This window comes from Rhinoderma darwinii (assembly GCF_050947455.1).
Source record: "Rhinoderma darwinii isolate aRhiDar2 chromosome 5 unlocalized genomic scaffold, aRhiDar2.hap1 SUPER_5_unloc_10, whole genome shotgun sequence".
Classification (NCBI taxonomy): Eukaryota; Metazoa; Chordata; class Amphibia; order Anura; family Rhinodermatidae; genus Rhinoderma; species Rhinoderma darwinii.
Window position 1 is genome coordinate 83,061 of NW_027461766.1, and position 16,734 is coordinate 99,794.

The window sequence follows — 16,734 nt, forward strand, 5'->3', positions numbered from 1 at the left end:
GTGGGCATGCACTTGCTGCCGCTGCCAGTGTTTATCTGCATGGCAGCAGGGCATTTGGGCGTTGCCAGGAAGGCGTTTTTATGTAGATTCCTCCTCTTTCAGCACTGCATTGTGGTGCAAGCAAAAGAAGCAAATCCTGTCTGGCTTCCTCTCCGGCCTTTATTCACCTCCCGTGTAGCTGTGAGTGTGTGAGCCTGCAGGGCCCCATGGAATTGCCTAGAAGTAGGCTGAATCGCTGCAAGGGCTGAACAGCAGTATCGGGCAGGCTCGGGCAACGCGCGGCCCGTTCGGGTTATCGCTTCTCGGCCTTTTGGCTAAGATCAAGTGTAGTATCTGTTCTTATCAGTTTAATATCTGATACGTCCCCTATCTGGGGACCATATATTAAATGGATTTTTAGAACAGGGAGATGGAAATAGAGCTTGCTCTGTCCACTCCACGCATTGACCTGGTATTGCAGTATTTCCAGGACCGGTGCACCCTTTCCTTATGTGTTGACTAAAAGCAGATTCCAAAAGTGTTTTTTGTCTTTGCTATTGTTTCTGTCTTTCTGAAGGGATCTCCCCTTTTAATCCCATTATTTCAACACCTGTTGGACAATGCATGAGTGATAATGAGCTCATTGATTAAATGCAATTAATGAATAGATTGCCACCTCTTGTTGTGTGTCGTCTGTGTTTCTGTGTTTCCGGCATTTCACATTGGAACACCTCATTCACCTTCCTTGTCTTCTCTCCGCCCTCCCTTTTAGGTAAGTTAAAGAGCTGCACCTGAGCCAGCCACTGATTGATTGATTGATTGATTGATTGATTGATTGATTGATGCAGCACAACAGTCAAATAGTGGAGTGGAGTAGGGGAACAGCAAACAGCCAATAAAGCAGCCCGCCCGCTCGCCTGCCCGCCACAATGGACCTACCTGTGTACACTAGATGGATGTGATGGAATGTACTGTCGTCCCTACATTTCAAGAAGAAGTAAGAATTGCAGTTGCAACAAAGCCTTGCTTGCCTACAAAGAGAGCAGCAATTTGGATTTGTTACTATGTTACCTAGAAGAATAACAAACTGTGCAAGGATGGAGGTTGTAGGAGCAAGGAGAAGTTGTCTGTAAAGTTGGTGGATGCCTATTTTCCATTTTGCAGTCCCTTGTCTCCCTCTTGTGGCCTCCTGGAGGCAACTAGCTGTGCAAAAAAAAGACAGCCTGGCGGCCGGCTGTTGCAGTGTTGCCCTCTCAGGCAACACTGAGTGACTGACTGAGCCTCACCGTCTTATATAAAGTTCAGACGGAACTTTGCACGTGTCATAGTGGAGCCCTCAGGATTCCAGAGCCAGCTTTCTGACATCATAATGGGGCCTCAGAGATAAAAGCCTGGGCCCAGGCAGTGTTGGTCAGTGCTGCTCAGCAGGCAGCACTGGACTGGACTGGATTACAGCTGATACAAGGTGTGAAGGAACAAGGGGTGGCTGTGGGCATGCACTTGCTGCCGCTGCCAGTGTTTATCTGCATGGCAGCAGGGCATTTGGGCGTTGCCAGGAAGGCGTTTTTATGTAGATTCCTCCTCTTTGAGCACTGCATTGTGGTGCAAGCAAAAGAAGCAAATCCTGTCTGGCTTCCTCTCCGGCCTTTATTCACCTCCCGTGTAGCTGTGAGTGTGTGAGCCTGCAGGGCCCCATGGAATTGCCTAGAAGTAGGCTGAATCGCTGCAAGGGCTGAACAGCAGTATCGGGCAGGCTCGGGCAACGCGCGGCCCGTTCGGGTTATCGCTTCTCGGCCTTTTGGCTAAGATCAAGTGTAGTATCTGTTCTTATCAGTTTAATATCTGATACGTCCCCTATCTGGGGACCATATATTAAATGGATTTTTAGAACAGGGAGATGGAAATAGAGCTTGCTCTGTCCACTCCACGCATTGACCTGGTATTGCAGTATTTCCAGGACCGGTGCACCCTTTCCTTATGTGTTGACTAAAAGCAGATTCCAAAAGTGTTTTTTGTCTTTGCTATTGTTTCTGTCTTTCTGAAGGGATCTCCCCTTTTAATCCCATTATTTCAACACCTGTTGGACAATGCATGAGTGATAATGAGCTCATTGATTAAATGCAATTAATGAATAGATTGCCACCTCTTGTTGTGTGTCGTCTGTGTTTCTGTGTTTCCGGCATTTCACATTGGAACACCTCATTCACCTTCCTTGTCTTCTCTCCGCCCTCCCTTTTAGGTAAGTTAAAGAGCTGCACCTGAGCCAGCCACTGATTGATTGATTGATTGATTGATTGATTGATTGATTGATTGATTGATGCAGCACAACAGTCAAATAGTGGAGTGGAGTAGGGGAACAGCAAACAGCCAATAAAGCAGCCCGCCCGCTCGCCTGCCCGCCACAATGGACCTACCTGTGTACACTAGATGGATGTGATGGAATGTACTGTCGTCCCTACATTTCAAGAAGAAGTAAGAATTGCAGTTGCAACAAAGCCTTGCTTGCCTACAAAGAGAGCAGCAATTTGGATTTGTTACTATGTTACCTAGAAGAATAACAAACTGTGCAAGGATGGAGGTTGTAGGAGCAAGGAGAAGTTGTCTGTAAAGTTGGTGGATCCCTTGTCTCCCTCTTGTGGCCTCCTGGAGGCAACTAGCTGTGCAAAAAAAAGACAGCCTGGCGGCCGGCTGTTGCAGTGTTGCCCTCTCAGGCAACACTGAGTGACTGACTGAGCCTCACCGTCTTATATAAAGTTCAGACGGAACTTTGCACGTGTCATAGTGGAGCCCTCAGGATTCCAGAGCCAGCTTTCTGACATCATAATGGGGCCTCAGAGATAAAAGCCTGGGCCCAGGCAGTGTTGGTCAGTGCTGCTCAGCAGGCAGCACTGGACTGGACTGGATTACAGCTGATACAAGGTGTGAAGGAACAAGGGGTGGCTGTGGGCATGCACTTGCTGCCGCTGCCAGTGTTTATCTGCATGGCAGCAGGGCATTTGGGCGTTGCCAGGAAGGCGTTTTTATGTAGATTCCTCCTCTTTCAGCACTGCATTGTGGTGCAAGCAAAAGAAGCAAATCCTGTCTGGCTTCCTCTCCGGCCTTTATTCACCTCCCGTGTAGCTGTGAGTGTGTGAGCCTGCAGGGCCCCATGGAATTGCCTAGAAGTAGGCTGAATCGCTGCAAGGGCTGAACAGCAGTATCGGGCAGGCTCGGGCAACGCGCGGCCCGTTCGGGTTATCGCTTCTCGGCCTTTTGGCTAAGATCAAGTGTAGTATCTGTTCTTATCAGTTTAATATCTGATACGTCCCCTATCTGGGGACCATATATTAAATGGATTTTTAGAACAGGGAGATGGAAATAGAGCTTGCTCTGTCCACTCCACGCATTGACCTGGTATTGCAGTATTTCCAGGACCGGTGCACCCTTTCCTTATGTGTTGACTAAAAGCAGATTCCAAAAGTGTTTTTTGTCTTTGCTATTGTTTCTGTCTTTCTGAAGGGATCTCCCCTTTTAATCCCATTATTTCAACACCTGTTGGACAATGCATGAGTGATAATGAGCTCATTGATTAAATGCAATTAATGAATAGATTGCCACCTCTTGTTGTGTGTCGTCTGTGTTTCTGTGTTTCCGGCATTTCACATTGGAACACCTCATTCACCTTCCTTGTCTTCTCTCCGCCCTCCCTTTTAGGTAAGTTAAAGAGCTGCACCTGAGCCAGCCACTTGATTGATTGATTGATTGATTGATTGATTGATTGATTGATTGATGCAGCACAACAGTCAAATAGTGGAGTGGAGTAGGGGAACAGCAAACAGCCAATAAAGCAGCCCGCCCGCTCGCCTGCCCGCCACAATGGACCTACCTGTGTACACTAGATGGATGTGATGGAATGTACTGTCGTCCCTACATTTCAAGAAGAAGTAAGAATTGCAGTTGCAACAAAGCCTTGCTTGCCTACAAAGAGAGCAGCAATTTGGATTTGTTACTATGTTACCTAGAAGAATAACAAACTGTGCAAGGATGGAGGTTGTAGGAGCAAGGAGAAGTTGTCTGTAAAGTTGGTGGATGCCTATTTTCCATTTTGCAGTCCCTTGTCTCCCTCTTGTGGCCTCCTGGAGGCAACTAGCTGTGCAAAAAAAAGACAGCCTGGCGGCCGGCTGTTGCAGTGTTGCCCTCTCAGGCAACACTGAGTGACTGACTGAGCCTCACCGTCTTATATAAAGTTCAGACGGAACTTTGCACGTGTCATAGTGGAGCCCTCAGGATTCCAGAGCCAGCTTTCTGACATCATAATGGGGCCTCAGAGATAAAAGCCTGGGCCCAGGCAGTGTTGGTCAGTGCTGCTCAGCAGGCAGCACTGGACTGGACTGGATTACAGCTGATACAAGGTGTGAAGGAACAAGGGGTGGCTGTGGGCATGCACTTGCTGCCGCTGCCAGTGTTTATCTGCATGGCAGCAGGGCATTTGGGCGTTGCCAGGAAGGCGTTTTTATGTAGATTCCTCCTCTTTCAGCACTGCATTGTGGTGCAAGCAAAAGAAGCAAGTCCTGTCTGGCTTCCTCTCCGGCCTTTATTCACCTCCCGTGTAGCTGTGAGTGTGTGAGCCTGCAGGGCCCCATGGAATTGCCTAGAAGTAGGCTGAATCGCTGCAAGGGCTGAACAGCAGTATCGGGCAGGCTCGGGCAACGCGCGGCCCGTTCGGGTTATCGCTTCTCGGCCTTTTGGCTAAGATCAAGTGTAGTATCTGTTCTTATCAGTTTAATATCTGATACGTCCCCTATCTGGGGACCATATATTAAATGGATTTTTAGAACAGGGAGATGGAAATAGAGCTTGCTCTGTCCACTCCACGCATTGACCTGGTATTGCAGTATTTCCAGGACCGGTGCACCCTTTCCTTATGTGTTGACTAAAAGCAGATTCCAAAAGTGTTTTTTGTCTTTGCTATTGTTTCTGTCTTTCTGAAGGGATCTCCCCTTTTAATCCCATTATTTCAACACCTGTTGGACAATGCATGAGTGATAATGAGCTCATTGATTAAATGCAATTAATGAATAGATTGCCACCTCTTGTTGTGTGTCGTCTGTGTTTCTGTGTTTCCGGCATTTCACATTGGAACACCTCATTCACCTTCCTTGTCTTCTCTCCGCCCTCCCTTTTAGGTAAGTTAAAGAGCTGCACCTGAGCCAGCCACTGATTGATTGATTGATTGATTGATTGATTGATTGATTGATTGATTGATGCAGCACAACAGTCAAATAGTGGAGTGGAGTAGGGGAACAGCAAACAGCCAATAAAGCAGCCCGCCCGCTCGCCTGCCCGCCACAATGGACCTACCTGTGTACACTAGATGGATGTGATGGAATGTACTGTCGTCCCTACATTTCAAGAAGAAGTAAGAATTGCAGTTGCAACAAAGCCTTGCTTGCCTACAAAGAGAGCAGCAATTTGGATTTGTTACTATGTTACCTAGAAGAATAACAAACTGTGCAAGGATGGAGGTTGTAGGAGCAAGGAGAAGTTGTCTGTAAAGTTGGTGGATGCCTATTTTCCATTTTGCAGTCCCTTGTCTCCCTCTTGTGGCCTCCTGGAGGCAACTAGCTGTGCAAAAAAAAGACAGCCTGGCGGCCGGCTGTTGCAGTGTTGCCCTCTCAGGCAACACTGAGTGACTGACTGAGCCTCACCGTCTTATATAAAGTTCAGACGGAACTTTGCACGTGTCATAGTGGAGCCCTCAGGATTCCAGAGCCAGCTTTCTGACATCATAATGGGGCCTCAGAGATAAAAGCCTGGGCCCAGGCAGTGTTGGTCAGTGCTGCTCAGCAGGCAGCACTGGACTGGACTGGATTACAGCTGATACAAGGTGTGAAGGAACAAGGGGTGGCTGTGGGCATGCACTTGCTGCCGCTGCCAGTGTTTATCTGCATGGCAGCAGGGCATTTGGGCGTTGCCAGGAAGGCGTTTTTATGTAGATTCCTCCTCTTTCAGCACTGCATTGTGGTGCAAGCAAAAGAAGCAAATCCTGTCTGGCTTCCTCTCCGGCCTTTATTCACCTCCCGTGTAGCTGTGAGTGTGTGAGCCTGCAGGGCCCCATGGAATTGCCTAGAAGTAGGCTGAATCGCTGCAAGGGCTGAACAGCAGTATCGGGCAGGCTCGGGCAACGCGCGGCCCGTTCGGGTTATCGCTTCTCGGCCTTTTGGCTAAGATCAAGTGTAGTATCTGTTCTTATCAGTTTAATATCTGATACGTCCCCTATCTGGGGACCATATATTAAATGGATTTTTAGAACAGGGAGATGGAAATAGAGCTTGCTCTGTCCACTCCACGCATTGACCTGGTATTGCAGTATTTCCAGGACCGGTGCACCCTTTCCTTATGTGTTGACTAAAAGCAGATTCCAAAAGTGTTTTTTGTCTTTGCTATTGTTTCTGTCTTTCTGAAGGGATCTCCCCTTTTAATCCCATTATTTCAACACCTGTTGGACAATGCATGAGTGATAATGAGCTCATTGATTAAATGCAATTAATGAATAGATTGCCACCTCTTGTTGTGTGTCGTCTGTGTTTCTGTGTTTCCGGCATTTCACATTGGAACACCTCATTCACCTTCCTTGTCTTCTCTCCGCCCTCCCTTTTAGGTAAGTTAAAGAGCTGCACCTGAGCCAGCCACTGATTGATTGATTGATTGATTGATTGATTGATTGATTGATTGATTGATTGATTGATTGATGCAGCACAACAGTCAAATAGTGGAGTGGAGTAGGGGAACAGCAAACAGCCAATAAAGCAGCCCGCCCGCTCGCCTGCCCGCCACAATGGACCTACCTGTGTACACTAGATGGATGTGATGGAATGTACTGTCGTCCCTACATTTCAAGAAGAAGTAAGAATTGCAGTTGCAACAAAGCCTTGCTTGCCTACAAAGAGAGCAGCAATTTGGATTTATTACTATGTTACCTAGAAGAATAACAAACTGTGCAAGGATGGATGTTGTAGGAGCAAGGAGAAGTTGTCTGTAAAGTTGGTGGATGCCTATTTTCCATTTTGCAGTCCCTTGTCTCCCTCTTGTGGCCTCCTGGAGGCAACTAGCTGTGCAAAAAAAAGACAGCCTGGCGGCCGGCTGTTGCAGTGTTGCCCTCTCAGGCAACACTGAGTGACTGACTGAGCCTCACCGTCTTATATAAAGTTCAGACGGAACATTGCACGTGTCATAGTGGAGCCCTCAGGATTCCAGAGCCAGCTTTCTGACATCATAATGGGGCCTCAGAGATAAAAGCCTGGGCCCAGGCAGTGTTGGTCAGTGCTGCTCAGCAGGCAGCACTGGACTGGACTGGATTACAGCTGATACAAGGTGTGAAGGAACAAGGGGTGGCTGTGGGCATGCACTTGCTGCCGCTGCCAGTGTTTATCTGCATGGCAGCAGGGCATTTGGGCGTTGCCAGGAAGGCGTTTTTATGTAGATTCCTCCTCTTTCAGCACTGCATTGTGGTGCAAGCAAAAGAAGCAAATCCTGTCTGGCTTCCTCTCCGGCCTTTATTCACCTCCCGTGTAGCTGTGAGTGTGTGAGCCTGCAGGGCCCCATGGAATTGCCTAGAAGTAGGCTGAATCGCTGCAAGGGCTGAACAGCAGTATCGGGCAGGCTCGGGCAACGCGCGGCCCGTTCGGGTTATCGCTTCTCGGCCTTTTGGCTAAGATCAAGTGTAGTATCTGTTCTTATCAGTTTAATATCTGATACGTCCCCTATCTGGGGACCATATATTAAATGGATTTTTAGAACAGGGAGATGGAAATAGAGCTTGCTCTGTCCACTCCACGCATTGACCTGGTATTGCAGTATTTCCAGGACCGGTGCACCCTTTCCTTATGTGTTGACTAAAAGCAGATTCCAAAAGTGTTTTTTGTCTTTGCTATTGTTTCTGTCTTTCTGAAGGGATCTCCCCTTTTAATCCCATTATTTCAACACCTGTTGGACAATGCATGAGTGATAATGAGCTCATTGATTAAATGCAATTAATGAATAGATTGCCACCTCTTGTTGTGTGTCGTCTGTGTTTCTGTGTTTCCGGCATTTCACATTGGAACACCTCATTCACCTTCCTTGTCTTCTCTCCGCCCTCCCTTTTAGGTAAGTTAAAGAGCTGCACCTGAGCCAGCCACTGATTGATTGATTGATTGATTGATTGATTGATTGATTGATTGATTGATTGATTGATGCAGCACAACAGTCAAATAGTGGAGTGGAGTAGGGGAACAGCAAACAGCCAATAAAGCAGCCCGCCCGCTCGCCTGCCCGCCACAATGGACCTACCTGTGTACACTAGATGGATGTGATGGAATGTACTGTCGTCCCTACATTTCAAGAAGAAGTAAGAATTGCAGTTGCAACAAAGCCTTGCTTGCCTACAAAGAGAGCAGCAATTTGGATTTGTTACTATGTTACCTAGAAGAATAACAAACTGTGCAAGGATGGAGGTTGTAGGAGCAAGGAGAAGTTGTCTGTAAAGTTGGTGGATGCCTATTTTCCATTTTGCAGTCCCTTGTCTCCCTCTTGTGGCCTCCTGGAGGCAACTAGCTGTGCAAAAAAAAGACAGCCTGGCGGCCGGCTGTTGCAGTGTTGCCCTCTCAGGCAACACTGAGTGACTGACTGAGCCTCACCGTCTTATATAAAGTTCAGACGGAACTTTGCACGTGTCATAGTGGAGCCCTCAGGATTCCAGAGCCAGCTTTCTGACATCATAATGGGGCCTCAGAGATAAAAGCCTGGGCCCAGGCAGTGTTGGTCAGTGCTGCTCAGCAGGCAGCACTGGACTGGACTGGATTACAGCTGATACAAGGTGTGAAGGAACAAGGGGTGGCTGTGGGCATGCACTTGCTGCCGCTGCCAGTGTTTATCTGCATGGCAGCAGGGCATTTGGGCGTTGCCAGGAAGGCGTTTTTATGTAGATTCCTCCTCTTTCAGCACTGCATTGTGGTGCAAGCAAAAGAAGCAAATCCTGTCTGGCTTCCTCTCCGGCCTTTATTCACCTCCCGTGTAGCTGTGAGTGTGTGAGCCTGCAGGGCCCCATGGAATTGCCTAGAAGTAGGCTGAATCGCTGCAAGGGCTGAACAGCAGTATCGGGCAGGCTCGGGCAACGCGCGGCCCGTTCGGGTTATCGCTTCTCGGCCTTTTGGCTAAGATCAAGTGTAGTATCTGTTCTTATCAGTTTAATATCTGATACGTCCCCTATCTGGGGACCATATATTAAATGGATTTTTAGAACAGGGAGATGGAAATAGAGCTTGCTCTGTCCACTCCACGCATTGACCTGGTATTGCAGTATTTCCAGGACCGGTGCACCCTTTCCTTATGTGTTGACTAAAAGCAGATTCCAAAAGTGTTTTTTGTCTTTGCTATTGTTTCTGTCTTTCTGAAGGGATCTCCCCTTTTAATCCCATTATTTCAACACCTGTTGGACAATGCATGAGTGATAATGAGCTCATTGATTAAATGCAATTAATGAATAGATTGCCACCTCTTGTTGTGTGTCGTCTGTGTTTCTGTGTTTCCGGCATTTCACATTGGAACACCTCATTCACCTTCCTTGTCTTCTCTCCGCCCTCCCTTTTAGGTAAGTTAAAGAGCTGCACCTGAGCCAGCCACTGATTGATTGATTGATTGATTGATTGATTGATTGATTGATTGATTGATTGATTGATGCAGCACAACAGTCAAATAGTGGAGTGGAGTAGGGGAACAGCAAACAGCCAATAAAGCAGCCCGCCCGCTCGCCTGCCCGCCACAATGGACCTACCTGTGTACACTAGATGGATGTGATGGAATGTACTGTCGTCCCTACATTTCAAGAAGAAGTAAGAATTGCAGTTGCAACAAAGCCTTGCTTGCCTACAAAGAGAGCAGCAATTTGGATTTGTTACTATGTTACCTAGAAGAATAACAAACTGTGCAAGGATGGATGTTGTAGGAGCAAGGAGAAGTTGTCTGTAAAGTTGGTGGATGCCTATTTTCCATTTTGCAGTCCCTTGTCTCCCTCTTGTGGCCTCCTGGAGGCAACTAGCTGTGCAAAAAAAAGACAGCCTGGCGGCCGGCTGTTGCAGTGTTGCCCTCTCAGGCAACACTGAGTGACTGACTGAGCCTCACCGTCTTATATAAAGTTCAGACGGAACTTTGCACGTGTCATAGTGGAGCCCTCAGGATTCCAGAGCCAGCTTTCTGACATCATAATGGGGCCTCAGAGATAAAAGCCTGGGCCCAGGCAGTGTTGGTCAGTGCTGCTCAGCAGGCAGCACTGGACTGGACTGGATTACAGCTGATACAAGGTGTGAAGGAACAAGGGGTGGCTGTGGGCATGCACTTGCTGCCGCTGCCAGTGTTTATCTGCATGGCAGCAGGGCATTTGGGCGTTGCCAGGAAGGCGTTTTTATGTAGATTCCTCCTCTTTCAGCACTGCATTGTGGTGCAAGCAAAAGAAGCAAATCCTGTCTGGCTTCCTCTCCGGCCTTTATTCACCTCCCGTGTAGCTGTGAGTGTGTGAGCCTGCAGGGCCCCATGGAATTGCCTAGAAGTAGGCTGAATCGCTGCAAGGGCTGAACAGCAGTATCGGGCAGGCTCGGGCAACGCGCGGCCCGTTCGGGTTATCGCTTCTCGGCCTTTTGGCTAAGATCAAGTGTAGTATATGTTCTTATCAGTTTAATATCTGATACGTCCCCTATCTGGGGACCATATATTAAATGGATTTTTAGAACAGGGAGATGGAAATAGAGCTTGCTCTGTCCACTCCACGCATTGACCTGGTATTGCAGTATTTCCAGGACCGGTGCACCCTTTCCTTATGTGTTGACTAAAAGCAGATTCCAAAAGTGTTTTTTGTCTTTGCTATTGTTTCTGTCTTTCTGAAGGGATCTCCCCTTTTAATCCCATTATTTCAACACCTGTTGGACAATGCATGAGTGATAATGAGCTCATTGATTAAATGCAATTAATGAATAGATTGCCACCTCTTGTTGTGTGTCGTCTGTGTTTCTGTGTTTCCGGCATTTCACATTGGAGCACCTCATTCACCTTCCTTGTCTTCTCTCCGCCCTCCCTTTTAGGTAAGTTAAAGAGCTGCACCTGAGCCAGCCACTGATTGATTGATTGATTGATTGATTGATTGATTGATTGATGCAGCACAACAGTCAAATAGTGGAGTGGAGTAGGGGAACAGCAAACAGCCAATAAAGCAGCCCGCCCGCTCGCCTGCCCGCCACAATGGACCTACCTGTGTACACTAGATGGATGTGATGGAATGTACTGTCGTCCCTACATTTCAAGAAGAAGTAAGAATTGCAGTTGCAACAAAGCCTTGCTTGCCTACAAAGAGAGCAGCAATTTGGATTTGTTACTATGTTACCTAGAAGAATAACAAACTGTGCAAGGATGGAGGTTGTAGGAGCAAGGAGAAGTTGTCTGTAAAGTTGGTGGATGCCTATTTTCCATTTTGCAGTCCCTTGTCTCCCTCTTGTGGCCTCCTGGAGGCAACTAGCTGTGCAAAAAAAAGACAGCCTGGCGGCCGGCTGTTGCAGTGTTGCCCTCTCAGGCAACACTGAGTGACTGACTGAGCCTCACCGTCTTATATAAAGTTCAGACGGAACTTTGCACGTGTCATAGTGGAGCCCTCAGGATTCCAGAGCCAGCTTTCTGACATCATAATGGGGCCTCAGAGATAAAAGCCTGGGCCCAGGCAGTGTTGGTCAGTGCTGCTCAGCAGGCAGCACTGGACTGGACTGGATTACAGCTGATACAAGGTGTGAAGGAACAAGGGGTGGCTGTGGGCATGCACTTGCTGCCGCTGCCAGTGTTTATCTGCATGGCAGCAGGGCATTTGGGCGTTGCCAGGAAGGCGTTTTTATGTAGATTCCTCCTCTTTCAGCACTGCATTGTGGTGCAAGCAAAAGAAGCAAATCCTGTCTGGCTTCCTCTCCGGCCTTTATTCACCTCCCGTGTAGCTGTGAGTGTGTGAGCCTGCAGGGCCCCATGGAATTGCCTAGAAGTAGGCTGAATCGCTGCAAGGGCTGAACAGCAGTATCGGGCAGGCTCGGGCAACGCGCGGCCCGTTCGGGTTATCGCTTCTCGGCCTTTTGGCTAAGATCAAGTGTAGTATCTGTTCTTATCAGTTTAATATCTGATACGTCCCCTATCTGGGGACCATATATTAAATGGATTTTTAGAACAGGGAGATGGAAATAGAGCTTGCTCTGTCCACTCCACGCATTGACCTGGTATTGCAGTATTTCCAGGACCGGTGCACCCTTTCCTTATGTGTTGACTAAAAGCAGATTCCAAAAGTGTTTTTTGTCTTTGCTATTGTTTCTGTCTTTCTGAAGGGATCTCCCCTTTTAATCCCATTATTTCAACACCTGTTGGACAATGCATGAGTGATAATGAGCTCATTGATTAAATGCAATTAATGAATAGATTGCCACCTCTTGTTGTGTGTCGTCTGTGTTTCTGTGTTTCCGGCATTTCACATTGGAACACCTCATTCACCTTCCTTGTCTTCTCTCCGCCCTCCCTTTTAGGTAAGTTAAAGAGCTGCACCTGAGCCAGCCACTGATTGATTGATTGATTGATTGATTGATTGATTGATTGATTGATTGATTGATTGATGCAGCACAACAGTCAAATAGTGGAGTGGAGTAGGGGAACAGCAAACAGCCAATAAAGCAGCCCGCCCGCTCGCCTGCCCGCCACAATGGACCTACCTGTGTACACTAGATGGATGTGATGGAATGTACTGTCGTCCCTACATTTCAAGAAGAAGTAAGAATTGCAGTTGCAACAAAGCCTTGCTTGCCTACAAAGAGAGCAGCAATTTGGATTTGTTACTATGTTACCTAGAAGAATAACAAACTGTGCAAGGATGGAGGTTGTAGGAGCAAGGAGAAGTTGTCTGTAAAGTTGGTGGATGCCTATTTTCCATTTTGCAGTCCCTTGTCTCCCTCTTGTGGCCTCCTGGAGGCAACTAGCTGTGCAAAAAAAAGACAGCCTGGCGGCCGGCTGTTGCAGTGTTGCCCTCTCAGGCAACACTGAGTGACTGACTGAGCCTCACCGTCTTATATAAAGTTCAGACGGAACTTTGCACGTGTCATAGTGGAGCCCTCAGGATTCCAGAGCCAGCTTTCTGACATCATAATGGGGCCTCAGAGATAAAAGCCTGGGCCCAGGCAGTGTTGGTCAGTGCTGCTCAGCAGGCAGCACTGGACTGGACTGGATTACAGCTGATACAAGGTGTGAAGGAACAAGGGGTGGCTGTGGGCATGCACTTGCTGCCGCTGCCAGTGTTTATCTGCATGGCAGCAGGGCATTTGGGCGTTGCCAGGAAGGCGTTTTTATGTAGATTCCTCCTCTTTCAGCACTGCATTGTGGTGCAAGCAAAAGAAGCAAATCCTGTCTGGCTTCCTCTCCGGCCTTTATTCACCTCCCGTGTAGCTGTGAGTGTGTGAGCCTGCAGGGCCCCATGGAATTGCCTAGAAGTAGGCTGAATCGCTGCAAGGGCTGAACAGCAGTATCGGGCAGGCTCGGGCAACGCGCGGCCCGTTCGGGTTATCGCTTCTCGGCCTTTTGGCTAAGATCAAGTGTAGTATCTGTTCTTATCAGTTTAATATCTGATACGTCCCCTATCTGGGGACCATATATTAAATGGATTTTTAGAACAGGGAGATGGAAATAGAGCTTGCTCTGTCCACTCCACGCATTGACCTGGTATTGCAGTATTTCCAGGACCGGTGCACCCTTTCCTTATGTGTTGACTAAAAGCAGATTCCAAAAGTGTTTTTTGTCTTTGCTATTGTTTCTGTCTTTCTGAAGGGATCTCCCCTTTTAATCCCATTATTTCAACACCTGTTGGACAATGCATGAGTGATAATGAGCTCATTGATTAAATGCAATTAATGAATAGATTGCCACCTCTTGTTGTGTGTCGTCTGTGTTTCTGTGTTTCCGGCATTTCACATTGGAACACCTCATTCACCTTCCTTGTCTTCTCTCCGCCCTCCCTTTTAGGTAAGTTAAAGAGCTGCACCTGAGCCAGCCACTGATTGATTGATTGATTGATTGATTGATTGATTGATTGATTGATTGATGCAGCACAACAGTCAAATAGTGGAGTGGAGTAGGGGAACAGCAAACAGCCAATAAAGCAGCCCGCCCGCTCGCCTGCCCGCCACTATGGACCTACCTGTGTACACTAGATGGATGTGATGGAATGTACTGTCGTCCCTACAATTTCAAGAAGAAGTAAGAATTGCAGTTGCAACAAAGCCTTGCTTGCCTACAAAGAGAGCAGCAATTTGGATTTGTTACTATGTTACCTAGAAGAATAACAAACTGTGCGAGAAGTTGTCTGTAAAGTTGGTGGATGCCTATTTTCCATTTTGCAGTCCCTTGTCTCCCTCTTGTGGCCTCCTGGAGGCAACTAGCTGTGCAAAAAAAAGACAGCCTGGCGGCCGGCTGTTGCAGTGTTGCCCTCTCAGGCAACACTGAGTGACTGACTGAGCCTCACCGTCTTATATAAAGTTCAGACGGAACTTTGCACGTGTCATAGTGGAGCCCTCAGGATTCCAGAGCCAGCTTTCTGACATCATAATGGGGCCTCAGAGATAAAAGCCTGGGCCCAGGCAGTGTTGGTCAGTGCTGCTCAGCAGGCAGCACTGGACTGGACTGGATTACAGCTGATACAAGGTGTGAAGGAACAAGGGGTGGCTGTGGGCATGCACTTGCTGCCGCTGCCAGTGTTTATCTGCATGGCAGCAGGGCATTTGGGCGTTGCCAGGAAGGCGTTTTTATGTAGATTCCTCCTCTTTCAGCACTGCATTGTGGTGCAAGCAAAAGAAGCAAATCCTGTCTGGCTTCCTCTCCGGCCTTTATTCACCTCCCGTGTAGCTGTGAGTGTGTGAGCCTGCAGGGCCCCATGGAATTGCCTAGAAGTAGGCTGAATCGCTGCAAGGGCTGAACAGCAGTATCGGGCAGGCTCGGGCAACGCGCGGCCCGTTCGGGTTATCGCTTCTCGGCCTTTTGGCTAAGATCAAGTGTAGTATCTGTTCTTATCAGTTTAATATCTGATACGTCCCCTATCTGGGGACCATATATTAAATGGATTTTTAGAACAGGGAGATGGAAATAGAGCTTGCTCTGTCCACTCCACGCATTGACCTGGTATTGCAGTATTTCCAGGACCGGTGCACCCTTTCCTTATGTGTTGACTAAAAGCAGATTCCAAAAGTGTTTTTTGTCTTTGCTATTGTTTCTGTCTTTCTGAAGGGATCTCCCCTTTTAATCCCATTATTTCAACACCTGTTGGACAATGCATGAGTGATAATGAGCTCATTGATTAAATGCAATTAATGAATAGATTGCCACCTCTTGTTGTGTGTCGTCTGTGTTTCTGTGTTTCCGGCATTTCACATTGGAACACCTCATTCACCTTCCTTGTCTTCTCTCCGCCCTCCCTTTTAGGTAAGTTAAAGAGCTGCACCTGAGCCAGCCACTGATTGATTGATTGATTGATTGATTGATTGATTGATGCAGCACAACAGTCAAATAGTGGAGTGGAGTAGGGGAACAGCAAACAGCCAATAAAGCAGCCCGCCCGCTCGCCTGCCCGCCACAATGGACCTACCTGTGTACACTAGATGGATGTGATGGAATGTACTGTCGTCCCTACATTTCAAGAAGAAGTAAGAATTGCAGTTGCAACAAAGCCTTGCTTGCCTACAAAGAGAGCAGCAATTTGGATTTGTTACTATGTTACCTAGAAGAATAACAAACTGTGCAAGGATGGAGGTTGTAGGAGCAAGGAGAAGTTGTCTGTAAAGTTGGTGGATGCCTATTTTCCATTTTGCAGTCCCTTGTCTCCCTCTTGTGGCCTCCTGGAGGCAACTAGCTGTGCAAAAAAAAGACAGCCTGGCGGCCGGCTGTTGCAGTGTTGCCCTCTCAGGCAACACTGAGTGACTGACTGAGCCTCACCGTCTTATATAAAGTTCAGACGGAACTTTGCACGTGTCATAGTGGAGCCCTCAGGATTCCAGAGCCAGCTTTCTGACATCATAATGGGGCCTCAGAGATAAAAGCCTGGGCCCAGGCAGTGTTGATCAGTGCTGCTCAGCAGGCAGCACTGGACTGGACTGGATTACAGCTGATACAAGGTGTGAAGGAACAAGGGGTGGCTGTGGGCATGCACTTGCTGCCGCTGCCAGTGTTTATCTGCATGGCAGCAGGGCATTTGGGCGTTGCCAGGAAGGCGTTTTTATGTAGATTCCTCCTCTTTCAGCACTGCATTGTGGTGCAAGCAAAAGAAGCAAATCCTGTCTGGCTTCCTCTCCGGCCTTTATTCACCTCCCGTGTAGCTGTGAGTGTGTGAGCCTGCAGGGCCCCATGGAATTGCCTAGAAGTAGGCTGAATCGCTGCAAGGGCTGAACAGCAGTATCGGGCAGGCTCGGGCAACGCGCGGCCCGTTCGGGTTATCGCTTCTCGGCCTTTTGGCTAAGATCAAGTGTAGTATCTGTTCTTATCAGTTTAATATCTGATACGTCCCCTATCTGGGGACCATATATTAAATGGATTTTTAGAACAGGGAGATGGAAATAGAGCTTGCTCTGTCCACTCCACGCATTGACCTGGTATTGCAGTATTTCCAGGACCGGTGCACCCTTTCCTTATGTGTTGACTAAAAGCAGATTCCAAAAGTGTTTTTTGTCTTTGCTATTGTTTCTGTCT

At 47.9% G+C, this 16,734-nt stretch overlaps 12 non-coding genes across 12 annotated transcripts; all 12 read left to right on the top strand.

Moving 5' to 3' along the window:
* The first annotated feature begins 294 nt into the window (after window positions 1–294).
* Window positions 295–485, top strand: LOC142684362 (U2 spliceosomal RNA). The gene has a single exon (XR_012853993.1). It is a non-coding gene; the product is annotated as a U2 spliceosomal RNA (small nuclear RNA).
* Window positions 486–1,761: 1,276 nt separating this feature from the next.
* Window positions 1,762–1,952, top strand: LOC142684363 (U2 spliceosomal RNA). The gene has a single exon (XR_012853994.1). It is a non-coding gene; the product is annotated as a U2 spliceosomal RNA (small nuclear RNA).
* A 1,263-nt stretch (window positions 1,953–3,215) lies between these two features.
* Window positions 3,216–3,406, top strand: LOC142684364 (U2 spliceosomal RNA). Its single transcript, XR_012853995.1, has one exon. It is a non-coding gene; the product is annotated as a U2 spliceosomal RNA (small nuclear RNA).
* Window positions 3,407–4,687: 1,281 nt separating this feature from the next.
* LOC142684366 (U2 spliceosomal RNA) lies at window positions 4,688–4,878 on the top strand. The gene has a single exon (XR_012853997.1). It is a non-coding gene; the product is annotated as a U2 spliceosomal RNA (small nuclear RNA).
* Window positions 4,879–6,162: 1,284 nt separating this feature from the next.
* LOC142684367 (U2 spliceosomal RNA) lies at window positions 6,163–6,353 on the top strand. Its single transcript, XR_012853998.1, has one exon. It is a non-coding gene; the product is annotated as a U2 spliceosomal RNA (small nuclear RNA).
* A 1,296-nt stretch (window positions 6,354–7,649) lies between these two features.
* LOC142684369 (U2 spliceosomal RNA) lies at window positions 7,650–7,840 on the top strand. The gene has a single exon (XR_012853999.1). It is a non-coding gene; the product is annotated as a U2 spliceosomal RNA (small nuclear RNA).
* Window positions 7,841–9,132: 1,292 nt separating this feature from the next.
* Window positions 9,133–9,323, top strand: LOC142684370 (U2 spliceosomal RNA). Its single transcript, XR_012854000.1, has one exon. It is a non-coding gene; the product is annotated as a U2 spliceosomal RNA (small nuclear RNA).
* Window positions 9,324–10,615: 1,292 nt separating this feature from the next.
* LOC142684759 (U2 spliceosomal RNA) lies at window positions 10,616–10,806 on the top strand. The gene has a single exon (XR_012854353.1). It is a non-coding gene; the product is annotated as a U2 spliceosomal RNA (small nuclear RNA).
* A 1,276-nt stretch (window positions 10,807–12,082) lies between these two features.
* Window positions 12,083–12,273, top strand: LOC142684371 (U2 spliceosomal RNA). Its single transcript, XR_012854001.1, has one exon. It is a non-coding gene; the product is annotated as a U2 spliceosomal RNA (small nuclear RNA).
* Window positions 12,274–13,565: 1,292 nt separating this feature from the next.
* LOC142684372 (U2 spliceosomal RNA) lies at window positions 13,566–13,756 on the top strand. The gene has a single exon (XR_012854002.1). It is a non-coding gene; the product is annotated as a U2 spliceosomal RNA (small nuclear RNA).
* A 1,261-nt stretch (window positions 13,757–15,017) lies between these two features.
* On the top strand, window positions 15,018–15,208 carry LOC142684373 (U2 spliceosomal RNA). Its single transcript, XR_012854003.1, has one exon. It is a non-coding gene; the product is annotated as a U2 spliceosomal RNA (small nuclear RNA).
* A 1,272-nt stretch (window positions 15,209–16,480) lies between these two features.
* On the top strand, window positions 16,481–16,671 carry LOC142684374 (U2 spliceosomal RNA). Its single transcript, XR_012854004.1, has one exon. It is a non-coding gene; the product is annotated as a U2 spliceosomal RNA (small nuclear RNA).
* The last annotated feature ends 63 nt before the right edge of the window (window positions 16,672–16,734 follow it).